The 9508-nt window shown below is 33.0% G+C and overlaps 1 protein-coding gene across 1 annotated transcript in view; it reads right to left on the bottom strand.

Annotated features, from left to right (window-relative positions):
• LOC111085353 overlaps positions 1 to 3298 on the bottom strand; it is a 42910-nt gene extending 39612 nt beyond the window's left edge. The window contains exon 1 of the mRNA XM_022383531.1: positions 3146 to 3298. The gene's annotated coding sequence lies outside the window, so the exon portion shown is untranslated. The remainder of the gene's footprint in view (positions 1 to 3145) is intronic.
• Positions 3299 to 9508: the final 6210 nt, after the last annotated feature.

Below are 9508 nucleotides of genomic sequence, written 5' to 3'. Positions count from 1 at the left end.
GCTGTGCCACTGGGAGGCTCACAAGTTCACACTGAGTATGATAAGTAAAGTAAGGCGCTGGCCCATGTTATCATGCTACAAGGAATTGACCAATGAAAATCAACTCAGATGTAAATGTTGGTGACCCACAAGTTCACACTAAGGATGATAAGTAAAGAAAGGCGTTGGCCCATGTTATCATTCTATAAGGAATTAACCAATGAAAGTCAATTCAGATGTAACAAGTTCACACTGAGGATGATAAGTAAAGTAAGGCGCTGGCCCATATTATCACGCTACAAGGAATTGACCAATGACAGTCAACTCAGATGCAACAAGTTCACACTGAGGATGATAAGTAAAGTAAGGCGTTGGCCCATGTTATCATTCTATAAGGAATTAACCAATGAAAGTCAATTCAGATGCTAATTTACATGACCAAATTATAGTAGAAATATGTATAATGAAGTTCTAAAATTTAGGTTCACACAGAAATATTTCCCCCAACAAAAAAGACCCTCCCAAAAAAAAGCTCACTTATGACCAATCTGAAAGACTTTAGTACAGCTCCTGTTATCAGACCTATAAGGTTTGTTTGCAAGTAAGCACAAAGATACACGATGGACTATCGGTGATGGACCAACTGAAAGTATCGAAGACCGACTGTTAACGTTATAAACTCTCAGATTTACCTCTGAGTCAATGGAAAGAGGGACACACGCAGAGGAGTTAAATCAAAAATACTTGTTATCTAAAGGTATTTTTTTTTTCAAAACGCTCATAATGCTGAGAGTTTCCACTCTTTCTTTAAATGCAGCTTTATCAATGTACCTTGTGTACAGTAAGACAACATGATAATAATGAATAACACAATAAGTGTAGTAAGTAGTTTCTAATGAGCAACGAGAGTAATTCAGATCAGAACTTGCGAAAAACTACGTTTAATTTAAGCTTGTTTATTTCGTAGCACTAAGCCACGAGTACCGAAACCCAATTTCTAGCGTTATAAGCCTCAGACTCTGCTGCTGAGCCACTAGGGAGGTTTAATTTAAGGAACAAAAACTTGCTCAGTTATTATATAATGCTAAGAGTATTATTCCTGGGGAGGTTTAATATAGCTCAAAGTTTATTTTTTTTTGTACTACAAAGTGCATTTATTCAAGCATAATATTATAAGCCTGTTATTGAAAACTAGTTTGTTTTATTTATTTACCTGAGAAATTTACTTTCTTTGAAAAAAAAATCTAAAACCCTATCACATTTTACACACCGCTCACATCCTTCTTTCAATTACGATAATTTTCTTTAAAAAAACTTACTTGTTTTAAAATGTATTGATATCGACTAGAAAAGTTATTTAACTTCATAAAAGTAAGAATTTTAAGACAAATAAATACAACAAAAGTTACATAACATTATTTCTTAATTTTCAACAATTATACGTTCAATCATTATGGTTGTCATTGAGAGAATAATGATGTATTGAAATCATAATAGAAAAGTATAAGGTGTAAGACTCAAAATTTACTCTTTATTATATCACCGAGAACTCTGGTATTATAGTTTTTGTTTGTAATTAAGCAAAAAGCTACACAATGAGCTATCTATGCTCTGCCCATCACGGGTATCGAAACCCGGATTCTAGCGTTGTAAGTTCGCAGACATACCGATGTGCCACTAGGGGGCTGGATGTACAAAAGGTTGTTGTTTGTTATTAAGCAAAAAAGCTACACAATGAGCTATCTGTGCTCTGCCCAGCACGGGTATCGAAACCCGGATTCTAGCTGTAAGTCCGCAGACATACCGATGTGCCACTAGGGGGCAGGTATTATAGTACAGTACCTAGTTAATTTTCTTTCTTTTTTTCTAGAATATATTGAGAATGTTCTAAACAAACTTTTGGTTGGCTGTTTATAGGCAAGAGGAAAAAATATGAATTTAATATTTCGTGGATAACAAATATTCTTGGATAGGCTTGCTTCGCAGCTAGGAAGAGTGTAGAAAGACTTCAGGATTAAAAAAGTACTTTTGGTAGAGCAGCCATATTGGCTCTGCTTAGCTTGAGATTAACTGAACCTCTAGCATGTGATAAGATGACAATATAAATATATATAATTTTCGTTTACTGGTTTTAAACAGTAATAGGTCAGTTCAAATTTGGTGTAGCTAAATTAAAAACAAATAAACATTGGAACTTACATCCTCCCCCTCACCCCGTTTCAGTCACGTACGAGTTCAGTGACTTTTTCAGATACAAGTAATTTCCTCAGTATAACAGTGGGATATAATATGTTAAATGGAGATACAACTAATTAAAATAACACAGGAAAGATATGCGATCTGTTAGATACAATCTACGTTTTGTAAATTTATCAGATCTACTCCTCTTATGATGTCGTTCACACGAAGTATAGGATACTATTGTTTACCATGTAGAGTGTAAATACGGTAATTGTTTGTACCATCTGAACGGATCAGAGGTTAACACTGTGTGAAGTTTAATGGGAATTACAATACACTAAAACTTATAATTCAAAATATTTTATTGTTACTTTGCCGCCTTTTATTTGATTAGGTTCGAAATAATGTATCGCATTTATGATTACGTAACTGATATAATACTATAATTTTTTAAGTGATCATTGTTTCATGAAGGAGAAAATTAAAGGAGCGCCGAAAAAGATAATTTTAATTAATTGAAGCTCCTGAGAACACAGTGTGTAAATCAGAGCGATCGTCAGAATGGTATTTTGTAAAACTTTGAAATTACAGTGATAGACGAGAGCACAAATTGAAAACATGTCCAGTTTTCCAAATTCATTCAGTTTTTTGTTTCATGAAATTCTAGTGCCTGTTCTATTTTGCATATAACGAGAATATAAAAAACGGTTGAGGAAAAGAAAAATGGTTTGATATTATTGGTTTCTTTCTAATTAAGAAAAGTGGTGTTTTCTCACCAATACACGTTTACCCACGAATTATGCGTTTGGATTGAGATGTGAACCGAAGCTTCCAGTTGTATTGGTACTTTAAAGACGAGTATTATTAGTCGCTTGCAGAAATGTTAGTCGCATCGAATATTTTAGCAAACCGAGAATTAGTTAATAATAATAAAAAAGGATTGCCGTAAGTTCTTTTTTTTTTACTGATAACATTCACTACTTACCAGTAAATATATCGAGGAAAAGCAAAGTGTGTCGATACAAGTAAACTTGCGTTATTCACGCTAGAGTTCACGGTGTTACAGAATTGGGCTTGATTTCTTTCGGTGATTCCGGACGTTACCTTCGCTGTCGGACTAGATAGGTTGACTGTTTGAGAGAGACGGTAACGGTCTCTTTAAGTCCTGCTCAACGTGGGCGGCCACATAATGCGCAGGCGTATGTGAGGAACAGAGAACGTGTCTTTATTTTTCCTCTTTGTTGAATTTTAGGAATATTGGAAGGAAATGGAATCGAAGATGTGCCAAAAAATGTGTAAAACTTACATTTATTACTGTCTAGACATACCCCTTGCTGGTTAGGTTCACTATAAATTCTTCTTTCCCAGGACATCAAAAGAAATCCCCAGGACACTTCTACAGCCATTTTTCTGTAATGGTTACTTTATTGGAAACCAGCAAGAGTAAATCAAAACATTAAGTGCAAAAGTTTTTCTTCAGAAAATGTATGCTAATGGTGAACATAAAACCGTTTATTATAATTTGTATATAATATAATTTTGTATAGTTTTATAATAATCTCTGTCGAAGACATCCATCGTATCTTTGGACGTAATACTATCCAAGATAATACGGATTTATCTTTATATAAACATAAGTGAAAACGTAAAAAAAAGAGGGTTAGTTTTATTCCTTCCCGTTGGCAACATTTCCATGAGTAAATTCGTCTGATAATTACAAATTAAACGTTATTAATTCGTCCCCTAGAGATGATTTTAAGAATTATTTTTTGGAATAAATGAAAATTTTGTACTTTGTTCAATGCTTTTTCTAGGGCTAAATCCCAAGAACTTTGTTTGTTTGTTTAAATACAAAGCTGGTCAATGGTCTATCTGTGCTGTGCCCGTTGCAGGGATCGAATCGTGGATTTTAGCGTTATAAGCTTTCAAGATTACTGTTCAGCTTTGGGATGAGGGCTTTAAAACTGGTTGGTAGAAAAGAAGAGTTTGAACTTTGTCTGCTAATTTTGTATAGAATTAATCCTAAAAAATAATAAATGGAGAACAAGGAAAGCGTCAACTTTGCCTCATTCATTTATCTAAAGTTAAAAGAATTAACTGATAAAGAAAAATAAAAGTTTGAACTTTTTAATCGTAGGGGTCTAAGGTGCTAGTTGGGGCAAAAATAATTTTTATTTTTATCTAAAACCTTATGAACTAATTGAAAGAATAAAACAAGAGTTTAAACTTTGTTTAATTATATTTCCAGAAGTAATGTTTGAATTTTATGCTGATTAAAAAACAGTTTCAATTTGACCAAATATTTTCCTTATCGATAAGTTCTTTGTAAAACCGTGTTTAATAAATAAAGGAATTTTAAGCAAGATACAAAATAAATTTAAAGATATTAACAATTTTGTTTTAACAAAATAGCTTTGTTATTTATTGGATTTGTTCAGCTGAAAAAGTACTTTGTATAAATCACGACAGATGAGAATTTATGAAATAAGTTAGTTAACATCCATTACACTTTACAGAATTTGTTAACTTTACTTTCTATTACACTTTACAGCATTTGTTAAATTTACTTTCCATTACATTTTAGAGCATTTGTTAAATTTACTTTCCTTTACATTTTACAGCATTTGTTAAACTTACTTTCCATTACATTTTAGAGCATTTGTTGAATTTACTTTCCTGTACATTTTAGAGCATTTGTTGAATTTACTTTCCATTACATTTTAGAGCATTTGTTAAATTTACTTTCCTTTACATTTTACAGCATTTGTTAGACTTACTTTCCATTACATTTTAGAGCATTTGTTAAATTTACTTTCCTGTACATTTTAGAGCATTTGTTGAATTTACTTTCCATTAAACTTTAGAGCATTTGTTAAATTTGCTTTCCTTTACATTTTATTTCATTTGTTGATTTTACTTTCCATTACATTTTACAGCATTTGTTGAATTTACTCCATTACATTTTGCTGCATTTGTTAAAGTTACTTTCCTTTATATTTTACAGCATTTGTTTAATTTATTTTCCATTACATTTTACAAAATTTGTTTAATTTATTTTCCATTACATTTTAAAACATTTGTTTAATTTATTTTCCACATTTTACTTGATGAAATGGAGTTCAATTGTATAATAGTTTTGCCTGAAGGAAATTTTGATACGTTATTGATATATCGATACGTTAAGCCTCTTGAACATTATACAATTCTTTAACCCGAAGAAATCACTTTCAGCCTTCTTCATATATTCGTACGAATAAAAATTTTCCTTTATAGAATTAAAATCCAAATTTGAAATCACATCACCAGGAAGAAACTCGGTACGTTCTTGTGAATTATTAAGCGAAACCCTAAAGGTATCAGTATCCTTATGTAAATAAGGTGGAAGAAAATGCCCGAAGTGTGATAGTGGAGCAAATTATAAACATAATGATATTATGTTTTCAACATATTTGAGCTAAGTTACTTCATAAGCTAGAAAGAATAATTTTATACAAGAAGATGCAAATTTGTTTGAAACTAGCGTGTGGGGGAAATTTTGTTTCCATCAAACTAAACGCTTTTCGTTGTTTATGGAGCTGTTGATTTCACGAGGCAGAACCGATGCTTTCATGTTTTATATGGAACTGACACTTTTATGTGATGTATAGAACTGATAGTTTCATGTGATATTTAGAACTGTGACATATAGAACTGATTGTTGAATGTGATATATAGAACTGATTGTTGAATGTGATACATATAGAACTGCTTGTTGAATGTGATACATAGAACTGATTGTTGAATGTGATACATAGAACTGATTGTTGAATGTGATACATAGAACTGATAGTTGCATGTGATGTATAGAACTGATTGTTGAATGTGATACATATAGAACTGATAGTTGCATGTGATACATAGAACTGATTGTTGAATGTGATACACAGAACTGATAGCTGCATGTGATACACAGAACTGATTGTTGAATATGATACATAGAACTGATTGTTGAATGTAATGTATAGAACTGATTGTTGAATGTGATACTTAGAACTGACAGTTTCGTACGATTTATATAACTTATACCGTCTTCCATGGCTTATAGATATGATAGTTTCATTTGATGTATATCACTAATTGATTTTTAAAAATATGAATTCAGTTTAACAATACATTTACATTTCTTAACAAGCGCCTTTAGCCCAGAGCGTGTTTACTAAACCGTTAAATCCGGGATTTGTTGTTTTTCCTGCAAGTATGTCAAAATACAGCTTATTTTATGACAAATCGAACGATGGAGGATAATCGTGAACGTGAAAAGTACTTACAAAGAAACGATAACTTTTATGAGGCTAGTGAGAGCGAGATTTTGTTGAAAACTGGCTTCTGGCCATCAGTTTTTCTTAATACGACTTCACTGAGAACACACACACACACACACTGCTTTTCTTTAAAAACGCTTACACCAGTCGTTCCGAACCCCGTACAAATGTCAGAAGCTTCAGTTTCGAAGCTAACCTGGAAGTGCTAGTCCTCAAAATGCTAAGAATGTCACCAGTGCATCAGGTATCGATGTGATTATGAGAAGGTACTTGTGACGAAAAAAAGTAAGCCACAGAAGTTTGTTTGTTTGTAGTTAAGCAACAAGATACACAATGGACTATCTGTGCTCTGCCCAACACGGGTATCGAAACCCAGTTTCTAGCGTTGTAAGTCCGCAGACATACTCCTGTGCCACTGGGGTACAGTCACAAAAGAGGTCAAAGAAGGTCTCTCTATGAAAATGGTGAGGTTCCAGGTGAGGTCAGAGAAGGTCTCTCTACGAAAATGGTGAAGTTCCAGAAAAGAACCCTAATCACGACAAGAGGATGGCGTAGGGACAATAAATCACGACAATAGGATGGCGGAGGGACAATAAATCGCGACAAGAGGATGGCGTAGGAACAATAAATCCCGACAAGAGGATGGCGGAGGGACAATAAATCTGAGCAGTCTCGCAATCTGAGGGTTGCGGGTTCGAATCCCCTCACACCAAACATGCTCGCCCTTTCAGCTGTGGGGGCGTTATAATGTGACGGTCAATCCCACTATTCGTTGGTAAAAGAGTAGCCCAAGAGTTGTCGGTGGGTGGTGATTACTAGTTGCCTTCCCTCTAGCCTTAAACTGCTAAATTAGGGACGGCTAGTGCAGCTAGCCCTCGTGTAGCTTTGCGTGAAATTCAAAACATACAAGCTTCTTTTGAATAGAATTTGACGAATATTATATTATTAACCTTTAAAAACAGTTATATTTTCGACTATAATTTGCCGAACATCTTTTTACTATTCGTTAGAAAGAGTGATACGTTAGATATTTTCTGGTATCCATCAGTAAATATCTTTATTAACGTAAGCTCTACGGTATATAATTTGACCACCTCGAAACTCTATGGTATCTAACCTAATTCTCTACGACTTGAAACAGAGTGATGTCATAGTTAACTACTTCTTTATTAACTACAGATTGTCAGATGTCTGTGAAATTCAGCTTTACAGTCTATAATCTGACTAGGAACTATTTGTTATTTATAGACAACGAAGTGTCTGGTATCTAGATTATACTTATGTTGTATTATTATGATACTCTATGACACCTTACCTTATCCCACCTTAATGACTATAAACTGTTTTGTATTAACTTAATCCTATCCTATGCTCTAAAGGATGTATGGTATAGAACTACAACACTCCTGATCCTCTAAAAGAAACTGCCTTGTAACAAACATAATTACGTTTTATGAACTAAATACTATTTGATGTCTGGCTTTATCCCTTAATCTTCACTAAAACTGTCTTGTATCTAGCCAAGTTTCTTAATATTCACTAAAACTGTCTGATGTTATCAGTTAGATCCCTTAATATTCACTAAACCTGCCTGATGTTATCAGTTAGATCCCTTAATATTCACTAAAACTGTCTGATGTTATCAGTTAGATCCCTTAATATTCACTAAAACTGTCTGATGTTATCAGTTAGATCCCTTAATATTCACTAAAACTGCCTGATGTTATCAGTTAGATCCCTTAATATTCATCAAAACTGCCTGGTATCTAATCTAGCTAAATGCTTTAATTTTCATTAAAACTGTTTTGTGTTATAGTCAAATTCCTTAATATTCACTAAAATGTCTGATGTTATCAGTTAGATCCCTTAATATTCACTAAAACTGTCTGATGTTATCAGTTAGATCCCTTAATATTCACTAAAACTGTCTGATGTTATCCTGTTAGATCCCTTAATATTCACTAAAACTGTTGATGTTATCAGTTAGATCCCTTAATATTCACTAAAACTGTCTGGTATCTAGCTAAATGCTTTAATTTTCATTAAAACTGTTTTGTGTTATAGCCAAATTCCTTAATATTCACTAAAATGTCTGATGTTATCCAGCTAAATCCCTTAATATCACTAAAACTATCAGGTATCTAGTTAAATCCTTAATACTTACTAAATATGTCTAGTATGTAGCTAAATCTCTTAATATTTACCAAACATTGTCTGATGGTATCTAGCTAAATCCCTTAATCTTTAATAAAACTGTCTGGTATATAACTAAATCCCTTAATATTTCCTAAAACTGTCTGGTGTCTTGCTAAATTCCTTGATCTTTATTAAAACTGTCTGGAATTTAGCTAAATTTCTTAATATTTACTAAATAATGTCTATTGTTTCAAGTTTTCTAATATTATAAAAACTCTATGATATTAAAAGAATTATCCTAATAGTCAGTAGAAACTCTCTGGTATCTACCTAAATTTTTCTTAATATTACCATAAAGATGACCCATTATGTGGGTGTGGGTGTCAGAACCTATTATCTAGAGTTGGCTGGCTCGATTATCGTAATTTTTGTATGTTAACTGGAAACTGTCCGACGATGTACGATAGTTATTTTGTTTTAGGATTTTTTGCCCGAGAAATGGGACACATTTCTACTTGTTTATAGACTCTTGATTTGCATTGTCCAGAATTAGCTGGAAATATTTACCGTAATTACTTGTACAGTAACAGGAAACTGTCCAACGATGTACAAGAAATATTTTGTTTTAGGATTTTTGCCCTAGAAGGAGGATAAAACACTCTTAAATAGGGCACATTTCCACTTTTTTTATACGTTTTTGACTTTGAATTTAAATACGCATGTACTTAATCAATTAATACTTTCCACAAAGCAGGGAATACAAGTAGCATATAACGAGGTCATTAGAGATTTAATAACAAAAGGAAGAAGAAAGGGGAGCATTATCTAACGCAGCCTTTGTAAAATTTGTGCTTCCTTAACGGGCACTCTCAGCTAGTATCTACTAATAATTGAGTTGTATTTAGCTAAGT

This window comes from Limulus polyphemus, unplaced genomic scaffold (assembly GCF_000517525.1).
Source record: "Limulus polyphemus unplaced genomic scaffold, Limulus_polyphemus-2.1.2 Scaffold345, whole genome shotgun sequence".
Lineage (NCBI taxonomy): Eukaryota > Metazoa > Arthropoda > Merostomata > Xiphosura > Limulidae > Limulus > Limulus polyphemus.
This window is presented reverse-complemented; position numbering and strand designations above follow the sequence as displayed.